Source organism: Carcharodon carcharias, assembly GCF_017639515.1.
Source record: "Carcharodon carcharias isolate sCarCar2 chromosome 27 unlocalized genomic scaffold, sCarCar2.pri SUPER_27_unloc_1, whole genome shotgun sequence".
NCBI classification, from domain to species: domain Eukaryota; kingdom Metazoa; phylum Chordata; class Chondrichthyes; order Lamniformes; family Lamnidae; genus Carcharodon; species Carcharodon carcharias.
In genome coordinates this window covers 2,188,240-2,207,929 of record NW_024470624.1, presented here as the reverse complement: position 1 = coordinate 2,207,929, position 19,690 = coordinate 2,188,240, and the positions used below count along the sequence as shown (strand labels likewise).

General features: G+C 46.2%; 1 protein-coding gene and 1 pseudogene across 1 annotated transcript in view; both read right to left on the bottom strand.

Annotated features, from left to right (window-relative positions):
* LOC121273703 (zinc finger protein 229-like) overlaps window positions 1–19,690 on the bottom strand; it is a 1,112,939-nt gene that overhangs the window by 191,140 nt on the left and 902,109 nt on the right. The gene's annotated exons all lie outside the window — the stretch shown is intronic.
* The window catches only part of LOC121273682, a 34,828-nt pseudogene continuing 21,255 nt past the window's right edge, over window positions 6,118–19,690 (bottom strand).

Here is a 19,690-nt window from a genome sequence, read left to right as displayed (position 1 = left end):
ATCTTATGACATCATTACAATAGTATGTGATGATATCAGCGGATTGCGCAATCCCAATGGAATGCGATGATGTCAACTTGATCTTAGACATAAGGGGTGTGATGGGAAATGTACAGATCTGGACCAGTTTTCTTCAGTAGAGAAACTCTGCTGCCCGTCTCCCAACTCACACTCAGTCCCGTTCATCTATCACCCCCTGTGCTCACTGACCAACATTGGCTCCCACTCAAGCAATGCCTCAATTTTAAAATTCTCCTCCTTGGGCCCAATTTACCTCTGTAAAAGTGAATGGGATGTTGATTGGACTAAATTCAGGCCCATTCTTTTCAGATCCCTCCACAGCCTCCTTTTTTTCAAATTACCACGTGGTCACACACACTGTCCCCATCTCTGTAATCTTCTCCATCCCGATAACCCTCCGAGATATGTGTGCTCCACTAATTCTGGCCTCTTCAGTGTCCCCTGTTTCTATTGCACAGTCACTGGGGACCGTGTCTTCAGCTGCCTGGGCCCCACACTCTGGAGTTCCCTCCCGAAACCTCTCTGCCCCTCAATCTTTTTTGCTCCTTTAGGACATTTCTTAAAACCTACCCCTCTGACCAAGTTACTGGTCATCTGAGCTAATATCTCTTTATGTGGCTCGGTGTCATCTTCTGTTTGATAGTTGCACCTGTGAATCTCCTTGGGATGCTGAAAGGTGCTATATGAATGCAGGTTGTTTTTGTTGTGGTGTTTGAATTATTTTCAGGGGACACCGCTATTGTTAAGCAGTCAAACACTTTCTTGGCATCCAGAGAGAGCTACAGGAAGGCTGTTGACTATAATCGGCCATGCAAGGCTTTGTTCCATGTTTAAATATACAGAGGAGTGGAGACATTGTTATATTGGTCACTCAGAGCTGAACAGAAACCCGTCTCTTTAAATACAGATACAGGGAAGAGATTGAAATGAAATCTGTCCCTTTTAACCTGCACAAAAGCAGGAGGCTCAGATTCACAGGCTGCAGGAGTCCATTCAGCCCATCATGCCCCGCCTATCTTTCTGAAAGGACTCTGATTGATCCAACTGCTCTGCTTTTTCCCCTTGGCTCTGAAAATTGCCAATTACCTTAGAGGATCTCACTTTCTATTCAAGAGCCTGCCAACCCCTCTCACCCACTTTCCCTAAAGTGCAGAAATCTTATCATGAAAAATCCAGAAAAATCAAATAATTTTACTGATAAAAGTTTACTAATGAAAAAAACATGGTTAAAAGACAAACAGAAAATTACTTGAGCATCAAAGACAACCAGAGTAAAAGGATGTGCACAATGTTCTGGACCCAAATGGTTTCTCTTTAATTCATCTGTCCCCTGTTTGCTGCCCTCTTTGTGGAACACCTCCACTCAGTCCACAAGCATGACCCTGACCTTCCAGTTGCTGCCATTATAATTCACCACCTTGCCCTCATGCTCACATTTCTGTTCTCGGCCTGCTGCAATGTTCCCGAGAAACCCAACACAAGCTGGACGAACAGCACCTCATCCTCCGATGAGGCACTTTACAGCCTCCTGGATTCAACATTGAGTTCAACAACTTCAGACCATCAATTCTGTTCTCAGTTTTCAGTCTTTTATTTGCCATGTGCCAGTCTGTATCTTGTTTCCATGATTTTGCTTTCAGACAGAGCTGTCCTTTATTCTGCCATTAACACTTACTCTGGACCAATGCTTTGTTTCTTTACTACAACCATTACCTCTCCCTTTGCCTTTTGCTCCATGACATTTTTGTTATTTAGTCTCCCCTGCCCTCGAACCAATCCCTGACTGTCCCTCTTGTTCTATCTTACCCTCCTCCCTTTCTCAACAGCATCAAACCCATCACATTTCTCCCTCTCTGAAATTCTGAGGAAGAGTCATATTGGACTCGAAACGTTAACTCTGTTTCTCTCTGCCAGACCTGCTGAGTTTTCCTAGACTTCCTATACTTATTTTAGATCTGCCTGCAATGGTAGGAACAATCACTATTTACTATCCAGGATAAAATAAATGTCCTTCATCAGCTTTTGTGGATCATTTCAGAGGAAATGTGCACTCCCAGGCTCAAAGAGCATCAGCCACTGGGAGCAAAGTCGTGAGACCGGCCAGTCCAGCAGAAAGAAACCCTCCGACCCTCCCACTTCACCAAGTGTCAGAATGAACATGGTTCAGTCCTGGATGTGATTAACAGCAGAATCCAACCCCTGGAATCACTTGTGAACTCGTTGGTGTCTTAGCAAGAGGGATGAATGAGTGAATCCCTTCCCAAAGTCAGAGCAGATGAATGGCCTCTCCCTGGTGTGAACTCGCTGTGTTTCTGCAGGTTGGATGACTGAGCGAATCCCTTTCCACCCTCAGAGCAGGTGAACTGTCTCTCCCCGGTGTGAATTCGCTCATGTCACAGCATGTTGGATGAATCACTGAATCCCTTCCCACACTGAAAGCAGGTGAATGGCCTCTCACCATTGTGAACTCCCTTGTGCTTATGCAGGTCTGATGAATCACTGAAACGCTTCCCACACTCAGAGCAGGTGAACAGCTTCTCCCTGGTGTGAACTCGCTGGCGTGTCCGCAGGTTGAAAAATTGAGTGAATCCCTTTCCACACTCAGAGCAGGTGAACGGTCTCTCCCCAGTGTCATCAGCAAATTTAGCCACCATACATTTGATTCCATCATCCAAGTCATTGATATAGATTGTGGATGGTTGAGGGCCCAGCACCAATCTCCAGTGGCACTTCACTTGACACATCTTACCAATGCGAAAATGAAAGGGATGAGGTCCGAAAAGCAGAATATAGGGAGTTAGGAAGTAAGATGAAAAATAGGACCTCAAAGGTAGTGATCTCAGGATTACTACCAGTGCCATGTGCTAGTCAGAGTAGAAATAGCAGGATATATCAGATGAATACAGGGTTGAAGAGATGGTGTGAGGGGGAGGGTTTCAGATTCCTGGGATATTGGGACCGGTTCTGGGGGAGGTGAGACTAGTACAAACTGGACGGGTTACACCTGGGCAGGACCGGGACTGATGTCCAAGGGGGAACATTTGCTAGAGTGGTTGGGGAGGGTTTAAACTAAAATGGAAGGGGGGATGGGAAACTATGCAAGGAGTCAGAGGAGTGGGAATCAAGGACAAGAACAAAGACAGAAAGGGGGATAAGAAAAGTGATAGGCAGAGAAATCAGGGGCAAGAATCAAGCAGGGCCTCAGTGAAAATTAGTGGGATTGTGGGACAAGTAATGTTAAAAAGACAAGCCTTAAGGCTTTATGCCTTAATGTGAGGAGCATTCGCAATAAAGTGGATGAATTAACCGCGCAAATAGATGTAAACAGGTATGATGTAGTCGGGATTATGGAGATATGGCTGCAAGGTGACCAGGGATGGGAACTGAACATCCAGGGGTATTCAGTATTTAGGAAGGACAGACAAAAAGGAAAAGGCGGTGGAGTTGCATTGCTGGTTAAAGAGGAAATTAATGCAACAGTGAGGAAAGATATTAGCTCCGACGATGTGGAATCTGTATGGGTAGAGCTGAGAAACACTAAGGGGCAAAAACTGTGAGTGGAGGTTGTATATAGATCTCCAAACTGTAGTGATGATGTTGGGAATGGCATTAAACAGGAAATTAGAGACGCATGCAATAAAGGAACATCTGTAATTATGGGTGACTTTAATATGATTGGGCAAATCAAATTAGTAACAATATCGTAGAAGAGGAATTCCTGGAGTGTATATTGGATGGTTTTCTGGACCAATACTTTGAGGAACCAACTAGAGAACAGGCCATCCTAGACTGGGTATTGTGCAATGAGAAAGGAATAATTGGCAATCTAATTGCGCAAGGCCCCTTGGGGGTGAGTGACCATAATATGATAGAATTCTTCATCAAGATGGAGAATGACGTTGTTGATTCTGAGACTAGGATGGTCTCTACGGAAACTACGATAGTAAGAGGTGCAAATTGGCTATGATGGATTGGGAAATATTACTTAAAGGGATGACGGTGGACAGGCAATAGCAAACATTCAAAGAGCGCATGGGTGAACTGCAACAATTGTTTACTCCTGTCTGGTGCAAAAGTAAAACAGGAAAGGTAGCCAAACCATGGTTTACAAGGGAAATTAGAGATAGTATTGGATGAAAGGAAGAGGCATATAAATTGGCCAGAAAAAACAGCAGACCTGAGGATTGGGAGCACTTTAGAATTCAGCAAAGGAGGACCTTTGACTAAAAGTTTCTATAGGTATGTGATGAGAAAAAGATTGGTGAGGACAAATGTAGGTCCTTTACAATCAGAAACAGGGAAATTTATAATGGGGAACAAAGACATAGATGACCAACTAAATACATACTTTGGTTCTGTCTTCACAAAGGAGGATACAAATAACATACCAGAAATGTTGGGGAACACAGCATTTAGTGAGAGGGAGCAACTAAAAGAAATCAGTGTTAGAGAAATGCTGTTGGAGAAATTGATGGGATTGAAGGCCAATAAATCCCCAGGGCCTGATAATCTACATCCCAGAATACTTAAGAAGTGGCCCCAGAAATAGTGGATGCACGAGGGAGGTAGAGAGAAAACAGGGAATTATAGACTAGTCAGCCTGAAGTCAGGAGTGGGGAAAATTCTAGAGTCCATTGTAAAAGATTTAATAGCTGCGCACGTGGAAAACAGTGGCAGAATCGGACAGAGTCAGCATGGATTTAGGAAAGGGAAATCATGCTTGACAAATCTACTGGAATTTTTCGAGGACGTATCTCGTAGAGTTGATGAGGGGGAGCTAGTGGATGTGGTTTATTTGGACTTTCAGAAGGCTTTCAACAAAGTCCCACATAAGAGATTGGCGTGTAAAATTAAAGCGCATGGGATTGGGATGCTGTATTGAGATGGATAGAAAACTGGTTGGCAGACAGGAAACAAAGAGTAGGAATAAACGGGTCTTTTTCCGAATGACAGGCATTGACTAGTGGGTTACCACAGGGATCGGTGCTGGGACCCCAATTATTCACAACATATATCAATGATTTAGCTGAGGGAACTAAATATAATATCTCAAAATGGCCTTCACAGCCAGAGGATTGGAGTACAGGAACAGGGGTGTCTTGCTGCAATTGTATAGGGCCTTGGTGAGACCACACCTGGAATATTGTGTGCAGTTTTGGTCTCCTTATCTGAGGAAGGATGTGCTTGCTATAGAAGGAGTGCAGCAAAGATGTACCCGACTGATTCCTGGGATGGTGGGACTGACATATGAGGAGAGATTGAATCAATTAGGATTACATTCGCTGGAGTTCAGAAGAATGAGAGGGTATCTCATAGAAACCTATAAAATTCTAACAGGACGAGACAGGGTAGATGCAGGAAGGATGTTCCCAATGGTGGGGGAGTCCAGAACCAGGGGTCACAGTCTGAGGATACGGGTAGACCATTTAGGACTGAGATTAGGAGAAACTTCTTCACCAGAGAGTGGTGAGCCTGTGGAATTCGTTACCACAGAAAGTAGTTGAGACCAAAATATTGTATGTTTTCAAGAAGGAGTTAGATATAGCTCTTGGGGTGAAAGGCATCAAAGGATATGGGGAGAGAGAGGGAGCAGGCTATTGAGTTGGATGATCAGCAGGCTCAAAGGACTGGATGGCCTTCTCCTGCTCCTAGTTTCTGTTTCTGATGGGGGGAGATGAAGAGGGGTGGGTGGAGGTTCATGTGGATCTTAAATACTGACATAGACCAATTGAGCCAATTGGCCTGGCCCTGTGCTGTAGACTCAATGGAACTGAGACAAATATATTTATTTCAGATCTACCTGTAGTGGTAGGAAAAACACTATTTTCTGTCCAGGATAAAATAAATGTCCGTCATTAGCTTTTGTGGATCATTTCGGTGGAAATGTGCACTCCAATGCTCAAAGAGTATCAGCCCACTGGAAGCAAAGTCATGAGACCGGCCAGTCCAGCAGAAAGAAACTTTCCAACCCTCCCACTTCACCAGGTGTCAGAATGAACATGGTTCAGTCCTGGATGTGATTAACAGCAGCAAAAACAGCAGAATCCAACCCTGAAATCACTTGTGAACTCGATGGTGTGTCAGCAGGTGTGGTGACTAAGAGAATCCTTTCCCACAATCAGAGCAAGTGAACGGCCTCTCTCCCGTGTGAACTCGCTGGTGTCTCCACAGGTGCGATGACCTTTTAAACCTCTTAGCACAGTGAGTACAGATGAACGGTCTCTCCTCAGTGTGAATACACTGGTGGACCATGAGATCCATAGAATTTTTAAAGCCATCACCACAATCAGATCATTTAAAAAGTCTGTCATTGATATGACTGCTCTGGTGTCTCAGCCCCAGTAATCACTTGTGAACTCGTTGGAGTGTCAGCAGGCTGGATGACCGAGTGAATCCCTTCCCACAAGCAGAGCAGGTGAATGGCCTCTCCCCGGTGTAAACTCGCTGGTGCGTCTGCAGGTAGGATGATGTTCAAAACCTCTTTGCGCAGTGAAAGCAGCTGTACGGCCTCTTCTCAGTATGAATGCACTGGTGGAACATCAGGTCTGCAGTGCTTTTAAAGCCACTCCTACACTCATAGCATTGCAAGGGTTTCTCATTGGTGTGAACTCGCTGGTGTCTCAGCAGGTTGGATAACTAAGTGAATCCCTTCCCACACTCGGAGCAGGTGAACGGCCTCTCTCCAGTGTGAACTCGCTGGTGATCTTGCAGGATGGATAACCGAGTGAATCCCTTCCCACACTCGGAGCAGGTGAATGGCCTCTCCCCGGTGTGACTGTGTCGATGAATCTCCACATGGGGATCTGAATCCCTTCCCACAGTTTCCTCATTTCCATGGTTTCTCCATGGTGCGGGTGTCCATGTGTCTCTCCAGATTCGAAGATCAGCTGAACCTCATCTACACTTAAGAACACAAGTTAAGTGTCTCCCCACTGTGAATGGTGTGATGCTTTTTTCAGGCTCTGTAACTGGTTAAAGTTCTTTCCACAGTCAGTGCACTGGAAACACTCTCACTCGGGTGTGTGTGTCTCGGTGCTTTTCCAGTCACACTAATGTTTAAAATGTTTTGACACAGGCAGAACAAACATTTCTCCTTCTAATCTCAAAGACGAATGAAATTCAAGTGCCGATGAATTGAGTGACTCTGTTAGATCACGATGTGATGTTTACTTGGAGATTTCTGTCAGCAAGTCCTTCCCTTCTAATATCCTGTAAAAGGAGTTGGCAAAAGTCATCACTGTTCGTACAGGATAGAAAGTCAGAATAGACAATTCTGGGTTCTATGGAACATTCTTTCCTCTCGTGTTCAGAAAAAGCTGCAAATCTCCATCCGACACACTCTCCCTCCGTTCTCACTCTGCTGTACTGAACATACACCCTCCCAACTTATATGGTGAACACCTGGAACTCACTGCCTCTGAGTGTGCTGGGAGTGGGAGATGGTCAATTATTTCAAAATGAAATTGGATGGGCACTTGCAGAGGAACAGGGATATAGAGGGGGAATGGGACTGACTGGATTGTTCTACACAGAGATGGCATGGACTCGAGTGACTATAACAGGAAAAATATAACTTAGCCATAGTACTATATTAGAAGAGCAGAAACAATAATAAATGTACTTTATTACAGAACCATCAATAATATATCTAATATGTACCAAATAACAAGACCATATCTCTGTCCTATATTATTTTATGTCCCCTTAAATGCCAGGCATCTCCTGGGGAGACCACCCCTTTAATTGTAAACATTAGGAAAGAGACCATCCTTTTAGCCAGACAAATAAATGTGTCAAGCTGAGGGAGCAAAGGATGTCAATGTCTTTAAGCATAGCACACCTGCTCCAGCCACATCTATTGTTTCATTTCATGTCCCATCTCCATTCCCTTTGGCCCTGGAGGAGTACATTTTCTGTCATTCAACCTCTCCTATCTTCCACCCTATCCTTTTGTCCTTGTTCCATCCTCGCTCAAAACTTAGGACATCTTTAACTTTCCCCAGTTCTGATGAAAGGTCACACACTGGAAACGTTCACTCTGTTTCTCTCTCTCTCTCTACACAGATGCTGTTAGACCTGCTGAGTTTTTAATTCCAGCATTTTCTGTTTTGATTTCAGATTTCCAGCATCTGCAGGAATCTGCTTTTCGATGAGTTGTCTTCCCACAGCCCATTTCCACAGGCAACCCCAAGGGTCACATGCTCTGGATCTCTCACTGCTGGATTCCCCCAATCAGCCTTTTTGCTCTTCCTTTCCCAACAGCTCAGAATTCCTTCCTCTCCATCTCTCACTCACAGCTTCACTGTTCAGTGACTGCACTCTTCCCATTTCTCCTGAAAACCTCAACCTCTCAAACCTTGTCAGTTTCTCTTCTCTTTCTTTTCAACACAAACAAACTTTTGCTCACAGATACAAAAACAGAATTACCTGGAAAAACTCAGCAGGTCTGGCAGCATCGGCGGAGAAGAAAAAGGTTGACGTTTCTAGTCCTCATGACCCTTCAACAGAACTGAGTAATATTAGGAGAGGGGTGAAATATAAGCTGGTTTAAGGGAGGGGGGGTGTGGGGGGAGAGAAGTGGGGGGGGGTGTGGTTGTAGGGACAAGCAAGCAGTGATAGGAGCAGATAATCAAAAGATGTCACAGACAAAAGAACAAAGAGATGTTGAAGGTGGTGATATTATCTAAACGAATGTATTAATTAAGAATGGATGGCAGGACACACAAGGTACAGCTCTAGTGGGGGTGGGGTGGAAAGACTAACAGGGCACAAAAGGTATAGATTTAAAAATAATGGAAATAGGTGGGAAAAGAAAAATCTATATAAATTATTGGAAAAAACAAAAGGAAGGGGGGAGAAATGGAAAGGGGGTGGGGATGGAGGAGGGAGTTCAAGATCTAAAGTTCTTGAATTCAATATTCAGTCCGGAAGGCTGTAAAGTGCCTAGTCAGAAGATGAGGCGCTGTTCCTCCAGTTTGCGTTGGGCTTCACTGGAACAATGCAGCAAGCCAAGGACAGACATGTGGGCAAGAGAGCAGGGTGGAGTGTTAAAATGGCAAGCGACAGGGAGGTTTGGGTCTTTCTTGTGGACAGACCGCAGGTGTTCTGCAAAGCAGTCGCCCAGTTTGCGTTTGGTCTCTCCAATGTAGAGGAGACCGCATTGGGAGCAACAAATGCAGTAGACTAAGTTGGAGCAAATGCAAGTGAAAGGCTGCTTCACTTGAAGGAGTGTTTGGGCCCCTGGACGGTGAGGAGAGAGGAAGTGAAGGGGCAGGTGTTGCATCTTTTGCGTTTGCATGGGGAGGTGCTGTAGATGGGGGTTGAGGAGTAGGGGGTGATGGAGGAGTGGACCAGGGTGACCCGGAGGGAGTGATCCCTACGGAATGCCGCTGGGGCGGTAAAGGAAAGATGTGTTTGGTGGTGGCATCATGCTGGAGTTGGCGGAAATGGTGGAGGATGATCCTTTGAATACGGAGGCTGGTGGGGTGATAAGTGAGGACAAGGGGGACCCTATCGTGTTTCTGGGAGGGAGGAGAAGGTGTGAGGGCGGATGCGTGGGAGACGGGCCGGACACGGTTGAGGACCCTGTCAACGACCGTGGGTGAAAAACCTCGGTTAAGAAAGAAGGAGGACATGTCAGAGGAACTGTTTTTGAATGTAGCATCATCAGAACAGATGCGACGGAGGCGAAGGAACTGAGAGAATGGGATGGAGTCCTTACAGGAAGCGGGGTGTGAGGAACTGTAGTCGAGGTAGCTGTGGGAGTCGGTAGGCTTGTAATGAATATTGGTGAACAGTCTATCAACAGAAATTGAGACAGAGAGGTCAAAGAAGGGAAGGGAAGTGTCAGAGATGGACCATGTGAAAATGATGGAGGGGTGGAGATTGGAAGCAAAATTAATAGATTTTACCAGGTCCTGATGAGAGCATGAAGCAGCACCGAAGTAATCTTCGATGTACCGGAGAAAGAGTTGTGGAAGGGGGCCGGAGTAGAACTGGAACAAGGAATGTTCCACATACCCCATAAAGAGACAGGCATAGCTGGGGCCCATGCGGGTACCCATAGCCACACCTTTTATTTGGAGGAAGTGAGAGGAATTAAAGGAGAAATTGTTCAGTGTGAGAACAAGTTCAGCCAGATGGAGGAGAGTAGTGGTGGATGGGGATTGTTTGGGCCTCTGTTTGAGGAAGAAGCTAAGGGCCCTCAGACCATCCTGGTGGGGGATGGAGATGTAGAGGGATTGGACGTCCATGGTGAAGAGGAGGCGGTTGGGGCCAGGGAACTGGAAATTGTTGATGTGACGTAAGGTGTCAGAGGAATCATGGATTTAGATGGGAAGGGACTGGACAAGGGGAGAGAGAAGGGAGTCAAGATAACGAGAAATGAGTCCCGTGGGGCAGGAACAGGCTGACACGATCGGTCTGCCGGGACAGTGCTGTTTGTGGATTTTGGGTAGGAGATAGAAGCGGGCTGTCTGAGGTTGGGCGACTATCAGGTTGGAAGCTGTGGGAGGAAGATCTCCAAAGGAGATGAGGTTAGTGACAGTCCTGGAAACAATGGCTTGATGTTCAGTGGTGGGGTCATGGTCCAGGGAGAGGTAGGAGGAAGTGTCTGTGAGTTGACGCTCAGCCTCCACGAGGTAGAGGTCAGTGCGCCAGACAACAACAGCACCACCCTTGTCAGCAGGTTTGATGATAATGTTGGGGTTGGACCTGAGAGAACGGAGTGCGGTATGTTCAGAGAGAGACAGATTAGAATGGGTGAAAGGAGCAGAGAAATTGAGACAACTAATGTCACGCCGACAGTTCTCAATGAAAAGAACAAGAGAAGGTAAGAATCCAGAGGGAGGGGTCCAGGTGGAGGGAGAATATTGGAGGTGGGTAAAAGGATCCTTTGAATGGGGAGAGGACTCCTGCCCAAAGAAGTGAGCACGGAGACGAAGACGACGGAAGAAGAGTTTAGCATCATGCCAAGCCTGAAATTCATTGAGATGAGGGCGTAAGGGTATAAAGCTAAGTCCTTTGCTGAGCACTGAACATTCAGCGTTGGAGAGGGGAAGGTCAGGGGTAATAGTGAATACAGGGCAGGGGCTGGGATTGGAAGATGGGGTGGGGAAGGAGGGACAGGCAGGGGTGGAGGGTCCTAGATGGGTGTTGGTGTCGATGAGTTGTTGGAGCTTGCATTCCCTAGCACTTGAGAGAAAGAGAAAAAGTTTCTTGTTGAGGCATCGGATGAGACAAAGAATAAAATGAAACTGGTGGCACGCGCAGCTTTGAAAAAGGGTACGGCGGTGCTGCTGGAGGGGGTCAAGTGTGTTCATATAGCAGCGCATGGCACTGAGTGTGGATCTCAGAATGTGACGTCTCGTTGGGACCTGGAAAAAATTATTAATTTTGCTTACAATCTCCACCCCTCCATCATTTTCACATGGTCCATCTCTGACACTTCCCTTCCCTTCCTTGACCTCTCTGTCCCAATCTCTGGTGATAGACTGTCCACCAATATCCATTACAAGCCTACCGACTCCCACAGCTACCTCGACAACAGCCCTCACTCCCCATTTCCTGTAAGGACTCCATCCCATTCTCTCAGTTCCTTCACCTCCGTCGCATCCGTTCTGATGATGCTACCTTCAAAAACAGTTCCTCTGACATATCCTCCTTCTTCTTTAACCGAGGTTTTCCACCCACTTGAGAGAAAGAGAAAAAGTTTCTTGTTGAGGTATCGGATGAGACAAAGAATAAAATGAAACTGGTGGCACGCGCAGCTTTGAAAAAGGGTATGGTGGTGCTGCTGGAGGGAGAGGTCAAGTGTGTTCGTATAGCAGCGCATGGCCACGGTCGTTTCCAGGGTCCTCAACCGTGTCCGGCCCATCTCCCGCGCATCCACCCTCACACCTTCTCTTCCCTCCCTCTTGTCCTCACTTATCACCCCACCAGCCTCCGCATTCAAAGGATCATCCTCCACCATTTCCGCCAACTGCAGCATGATGCCACCACCAAACACATCTTTCCTTTAACTCCCGCCGGCGGCATTCCGTAGGGATCATTCCCTCCAGGACACTCTGGTCCACTCCTCCATCACCCGCTACTCCTCAACCCCCTCTCCATGGCACCTCCCCATGCCCACACAAAAGATGCAACACCTGCCCCTTCACTTCCTCTCTCCTCACCATCCAAGGGCCCAAACACTCCTTTCAAGTGAAGCAGCATTTCACTTGCGTTTCCCCAAACTTAGTCTGCTGCACTCGTTGCTCCCAATGCGGTCTCCTCTACATTGGAGAGACCAATCGTAAACTGAGCGACTGCTTTGCAGAACACCTGCGGTCTGTCCGCAAGAATGACCCAAACCTCCCTGTCGCTTGCCATTTTAACACTCCACCCTGCTCTCTTGCCCACATGTCTGTCCTTGGCTTGCTGCATTGTTCCAGTGAAGCCCAACACAAACTGGAGGAACAGCACCTCATCTTCCGACTAGGCACTTTACAGCCTTCCGGACTGAATATTGAATTCAACAACTTTAGATCTTGAATTCCCTCCTCTATCCCCACTCCCTTTCCGTTTCTTCCCCCTTTTGTTTTTTCCAATAATTTATATAGATTTTTCTTTCCTCACCTATTTCCCTTATTTTTAAATCTATACCTTTTATGCCCTGTTAGTCTTTCCACCCCACCCCCACTAGAGCTGTACCTTGTGTGTCCTGCCATCCATTCTTAATTAGCACATTCCTTTAGATAATATCACCACCTTCAACACCTCTGTGTTCTTTTGTCCGTGACAGCTTTTGATTATCTGCTCCTATCGCTGCTTGCTTGTCCCTACAACTACACCCCCCACCCCCACTTCTCTCCCCCCACCCCACCATCGCCCCCCCCCCCCCCCCCCCCCCCCCCCCCCCCCCCCCCCCACCCTCCCGCACCTTAAACCAGCTTATATTTCACCCCTCTCCTCATATTACTCAGTTCTGTTGAAGGGTCATGAGGACTCGAAACGTCAACTGTTTTCTTCTTCGCCGATGCTGCCAGACCTGCTGAGTTTTTCCAGGTAATTCTGTTTTTGTACAGGAGGAAAATACTGCGGATTGGACAACAGCGCAGTGCAGCTGGCGGTCAAAGTCTCTTCCACCCCCACGTGGGCTCGGGTTCCGTTCACTGATTGTTTACATGCGGGGGATTGACCAATGGGACAGCTGGGGGACTGGAAGGACACTATTCCTCCAGCCAATCAGGGTGCGGGTTCAGTTCCAATGGCCACATGCAGCTTCCCACAGTGTTTGAATGCAGAGGTTGGACAATGAGTTTGTTTACCTGCTCATTACCGCCCAGCAAAGCTGCTGCTGCTCCTCCTCTCTCTGAATGAAGATTAAGCTTCACACAGACTAAAACTTCCTCCTGTGTCCAACATCTGTGAGTAAAACACTTTTATTTCTCCCCCTTTTCATTTCTTTTCTCATTCTGGGGGGAAATTGTTAACTTGCAGGAACTGAAGGGAAAGGAAGTGAATCCAGGGAGGGTGCAGACTCTGGAAATGTTGGCCCAGGTCTCTTTCTCTCTCTCTCTCAAAGACATTGACATCCTTTGCTCCCTCAGCTTGACACATTTATTTGTCTGACTAAAAGGATGGTCTCTTTCCTAATGTTCACAATTAAAGGGGTGGTTTCCCCAGGAGATGGCTGACATTTAAGGGAGAGAGGAAAGCATGTTCCATAGCAACTAGAATTGTCTGTTCTGAATTCTTGCCCTGTCCAGACAGTGATTACTTTTGCAAACTCCTTTTACAGGCTATTATAAGGGGAGGATTTTCAGACAGAAATCTCAAACCAAACATCATGTCAAGATCTGACAAAGTCATTTGATTCATTGGGACCAGAATATCATAGGCATTTCAATCTAGCATTTGAAATCTTTGTCTGTTCTACCTGCTTCAAAAGATTTTAAACATCAGTGTGACTGGAAAAACACCAAGCCACAGAGCCATGCGTGAGTGTGTTCCAGTGCACTGACTGCGGAAAGAACTTTGACCAGGAACACAGACTGAAAAACCATTGCACCATTCACAACAGGGAGAGACCGTACATGTGTTGTGTGTGTGGTCGAGGCTTCAACTAATTGTCCCACCTGGAGAGACACCAGGACACCCGCAGCATGGAGAAACGGTGGAAATGTGGAGGCTGTGGGAAGGGATTTAAATTTTCCATCTGAGCTGGAAACCCATCGATGCAGTCACTCCGGGGAGAGGCCATTCACCTGCTCCGAGTGTGGGAAGGGTTTCACTCGGTCTTCCCATCTGCAGACACACTAGCGAGTTCACAGCGGGGAGAGGCCGTTCACCTGCTCTGAGTGTGGGAACGGATTCACTCGATTATCCCAACCGCTGATACACCAGCGAGTTCACACTGGGGAGAGGCCATTCACCTGCTCCATGTGTGGGAAGGGATTCAGTGATTCATCCAAATTATTGACAGACCAGCGATTCCACACCAGGGAGAGGCCATTCACCTGCACCGTGTGTGGGAGACGATTCACTCAGTCATCCAGCCTGCTGAGACACCATGTGACTCACACCAATGAGAGACCCTTTAAATGTTCTGACTGTGGGAGCAGCTTCAAAAGTGCTGCAGTTCTGATGGCCCACCAGCACATTCACACTGAGGAGAGACTGTTCAGCTGTTCTCACTGTGCGAAGAGCTTCACAACATCATCCAGTCTGTGGAGACACCAGCAAGTGCACACTGGGGAGAGGCTGTTCGTATGCACCCAGTGTGGGAATGGATTCAGTAATTCAGCCAACCTGCTGACACACCAGCAAGTTCACACCAGGGAGAGACCGTTCACCTGCTCCGAATGTGGGAAGTAATTCATTCATTTATCCAGCCTGCGGAGACACCAGTGAGATCACAAGTGATTACAGGGTTGGATTCTGCTGTTATTGCTGCTGTTAATCACATCCAGGACTGAACCATGTTCATTCTGACACTTGGTGAAGTGGGAGGGTCGGAGGGTTTCTTTCTGCTGGACTGGCCGGTCTCACGACTTTGCTTCCAGTGGATGATGCTCTTTGCGCCTGGGAGTGTACATTTCCACTGAAATTATCCACAAAAGCTGATGAAGGACATTTATTTGATCCCGGATAGTAAATAGTGTTTTCCTACCACTATAGGTAGATCTAAAATAAATACATTTGTCTCTGTTCCATTGAGTCTACAGCACAGGTCCAGGCCAGGCGGCTCAGTTGGTCTCTGCCAGTATTTATGCTCCACATGAGCCTCCACCCACCCGTCTTCAACTCCCCCCATCAGCATATCCTTCTATTCCTTTCTCCCTCATGTATGTGTCTAGCTTCCCTTTAAATGTATTCATGCTGTTCACCTCAACCACTCGCTGTGGTTGTGAGTTCCACATTCTCACCATTTGCTGGGTAAAGATGTTTCTCATGAAATCCCTATTGAATTATTGAACCCCTTCATAATCTTTAAGACTTCCATCAGGTCACCCTTCAGTCTTCTCTTTTCAAGAGAAAAGCAGCCTCAGCCTTTCTTGTGGGTTAAATGCTCTCAGTTCTGGTATTATTCTTGTGAATCTTTGAGGCACCTTCTCCAGTGCCTCTATTTCCTTTTTCTAAATGGAGATCACAAATGTTGACAGTACTCCTAGTGTAGTCTAACCAAAGGTTCGAAACACGTTGAATATAACCTCCCTGCTTTTCAATTCTATACCTCTAGAATGGAACCCAATATCTGGGCCCCACACTTTAAGAAAGATGTGAAGTTCTTAGAGAGGGTGCAGAGGAGATTTACGAGAATGGCATCAGGGATGAGGGACTTCAGTCAGCTAGAGAGACTGGAGCAGCTGAAATTGTTCTTTTTAGATCACAGAGTCATTCGAGTAGAGAAGGAGTCCATTCAGCCCATCGTGTCCATGCCGGCTTACTACAGAGCAAACCAGTCAATCCTATTGCCTCGTTCTATCCCAGTCAACCTGAAAATTTATTTTCCTCAACTGCCCATCTAATTTCCTTTTGAAACCGTTCACTGTCTCTGCTTCCACCCACCTCGTAGACAACGAGTTCCAGGTCATTACCACTCACTGTGTAAAAACTTTCCTCCTAATTTCCCCCCATATCTTTTCATTTTCATTCTTTCATGGGATGTGGGTGTCACTGGCTGGGCCAGCATTTATTGCCCATCCCTAATTGCCCTTGAGAAGGTGGTGTTGAGCTGCCTTCTTGAACCGCTGTAGTCCACGTGGTGTAGGTACACCCACAGTGATGTTAGGAAGGGAGTACCTTTGTCCACCTTATCTAAACCTGTCATATTCGTGTACACCTCTATAAAATCTCCCCTCAACCTTCTTTGCTCCAAGGAGAACAACCCCAGCTTCTCCAGCCTAACCTTGTGGTTAAAATCCCTCATCCCTGGAACCATTCTGATAAATCTCCTCTCCGCCCTCTCAGGGACTCTCAGATCCTTCCTAAAGTGTGGTGACCAGAACTGGACTCAATACTCTAGTTGTCGCCTAACCAGAGCTTTATAAAGGTTCAGCATAACTTCCCAGCATAACAATCCCTCTGACCTGCCACCTTCAACGATCTCTGCAAATGAACCCCCAGGTCCTACTACCCCTGCTTACTCTTTAGAACTGTTCTACATTTCCTCTCCCTACCCCCTCTGCCAAATCTCATCACCTCCCACTTCTCTGTATTAAATTCCATCTGCCACTTCAGAGAATGTTAAGGGGAGATTTAAGTGTTAAACTAAACATAGAGAGAAGATGAGGCACTGCTTTCTTTAATATGTCACCCACAATTGAAGATGATCCCCTCCCTTTAAATGCCCATCATGCTCCTGCTGGCTCTTTGAAAGAGCTGTCCAATTAATCCCATCGCCCTGCAATTTTCTTTTCCTTTCAAGAAGCTGTCCCATTCCCTTCTGAAAGATACAGTTGAATTTGCTTCCAGCACATTTTCAGGCAGTGAATTCCAAATCACAACAACTCACTGTGATTTTTAAAAGAAAAAATTCCTCATCTTGGATCTGGTGTGTTTGAATTTTCAAAAAGCATTTGGAAAGGTGTCAAACAGGAGGTTTATACACAAAATGAGCTCTCAATCTCTATGAATGATTTCAATGAGGGACAGAGGGTAATATCTCCAAGTTTGCTGACAATTAAACAAGGATTTGCATTTCTATAATGCCTTTCACGACCACAGGACGTCCCCAAAGAGCTTTCGAGCCAATGAAAGACTTTTGAGGTGTAGTCACTGTTGTAATGTAGTAAATACAGCAGCCAATTTACACACAGCAAGATCCCACAAACAGCAATGGGATAATGACCAGATGATCTGTTTTTAGTGAAGTTGATTGAGGGATGGATATTGGGCAAGACACCGGGGATAACTCCCCTGCTCTACTTCGAAATAGTGGCTTTGGGATCTTTTGTATCCACCTGAGAGGGCAGTTTAACATCTCATTTGAAAGAAGGTTGCACTGACAATGCAGCACTCCCCCAGTGCTGGCACTGGGAATGTGGGCTTTGATTTTTGTCGTCAGGTCTCGGGAGTGGGACCTGATCCCACAGCCTCCTGACCCAGAGGTGAGAGTGTTACCCACTGAGCCATGGCTGACACTATAGACCATACCAAGTTTGCCTCCAGTATCGAAATCTAATAAAAAAATCCCCAGTATAAATAACAAGTATTTGACTGACAAATGTTTAAGTGTTGGTTTAGAGCCACAACCTTCAGCTTCCCATTTGAGCCACTAGCACCTTTCTGTCTCTCCCTTGCTGGTGTCAGTGACAACCAGGCAACGGAGCTGAGGGCTGAATTTAGCTGAGAATAACGGCGCCTGTGACCCAGTTGGGAAACTGCCATAGGTGTCGCACTGATAGAGAGACAGGGAAGGTGCTGGAGGACTGACTGGGAAATGGGCCTCCAACCAATCGGGGCACGGGAGGGGGTGACCGGGGTGATGGCGACCCGACCCCTAGGGTTCAGTGCCCCTGTGTCCAAAATGGGGAGTCATGGGAACAGGTTACAGAAGAGAAACCATTTGGGTCCAGAACATTGTGCACATCCTTTTACTCTGGTTGTCTTTGATCCTCAAGTAATTTTCTGGTTTTTTTTAACCGTGTTCAATTTCATTAATAAACTTTTATCAGTAAAATTATTTGATTTTTCTGGGCTTTTCATGATTAGATTTCTGCACTTGAAGTGGGTGAGAGGGGTTGGCAGGCTCTTTAACAGAAAGTGAGTCCCTCTAAGTTAATTGGCAAAGGAGCCAGAGGGAGAGATGAGATTTTATTTTTGACACAGCGATGTTAGGAAATGGGGGTCAGGGAGTCAATTAACCCTTTATCCCTTTTTCCAAACGCTGAAATGATTCACAGTGATAACCCTTATTGGTGACAGTGGTTAGATTTTATTCAGCATAAATAAGACCTGACACATGCTCATGTCTGAGCAGTAGTATCAAAGTGCAGCAGCATTACCATTACACTCTGGGTAGAAGCACCATCTCCACGTAAATGCTCCCCGGTCTGCCCCAGATGCCATGACACCAGTCAATGCAATATGTAAAACCTCTACAAATCTCTTTGCTCGGGGAATCCCTTCTGATACTTCTTTACATCAAAAAGTCTATGGAGACTGATTTAACCCAATCATTGCCGAGCTAACATTTGAACAGACCAATGACAAAACCTGTCATTGAACCATCTGTACCCGCCCAAGCCACGTCAAACTCTCAAACAATTGGCTTCCCACGCTCCGTCCCCAGTACAGGGTGTCAGCATTCCCATGCCAAGCAGTGAAAACATGGTGGCATTGACACCCAGGTGTTGTCTACGATTCAAGGCACTCTTGTTTTCTCTGTCCTCTGGGAGCTGTTCATCTCCCTGTTCCCACATAGCAAGTCATCTGTTCTCAGCTCTGCCAGATTTCTGCTGAAGTGTGTCCCCTTTTACACCTTACAGATCAATAAAACATTTGGTCAATGAAGACCCAAACTACAATTTCCCATCCTGTCACCTGTCAGCCATCCTCATCCAGAGGAATCACAACAGGAATAAAAACAGGAGAAGTGTAACAATCAAATTAAAAATAAATGCACAGCCTGTCATAGTTTTTAATTTAGTGTTCACCAATTAGCAAGAAAACCCGAAGTAGGTGGTCCCCCAGGATTCTTACAGTCCACACCTTGAGGGGGAGGAGAACTCTCCCTCCAACCCCTCACTCAATTTCACTCCGTTATTTTCCAGTTCTGTTCTGGGTTCGCCAGGGTTAACATCTACCCGGTCTCTTCTTCTCCTGAAGGAGCGCTGTGAGTTCTAGGTTACTAGTACATAAGGGACATATGCTTCAAGGAACAGATCAAGCATAGAAGTAAAACATTCTCCAGCTCTCTCCTTACCCCTGTCCAACTTGTGGACAGTTCTCACTCAGTATTATTTCTCCCAAGCCCTTAATTGACCCAATCCAAATGTTTATCACCGCTAGTTCAATTTTAGTCACTTTTTGAACATGACCAGTGTGTTTATTACTATACTGATTGTTTTAAAGTCAGTTTCCCTCTAGAGCATGTGTCAGTGCTTTGATGATGTCGGAATATAATCTCATTCTCATTACATTAACCATTTCATGTCATGTTGTTTGTCAAGTAGCTGGGTATGTT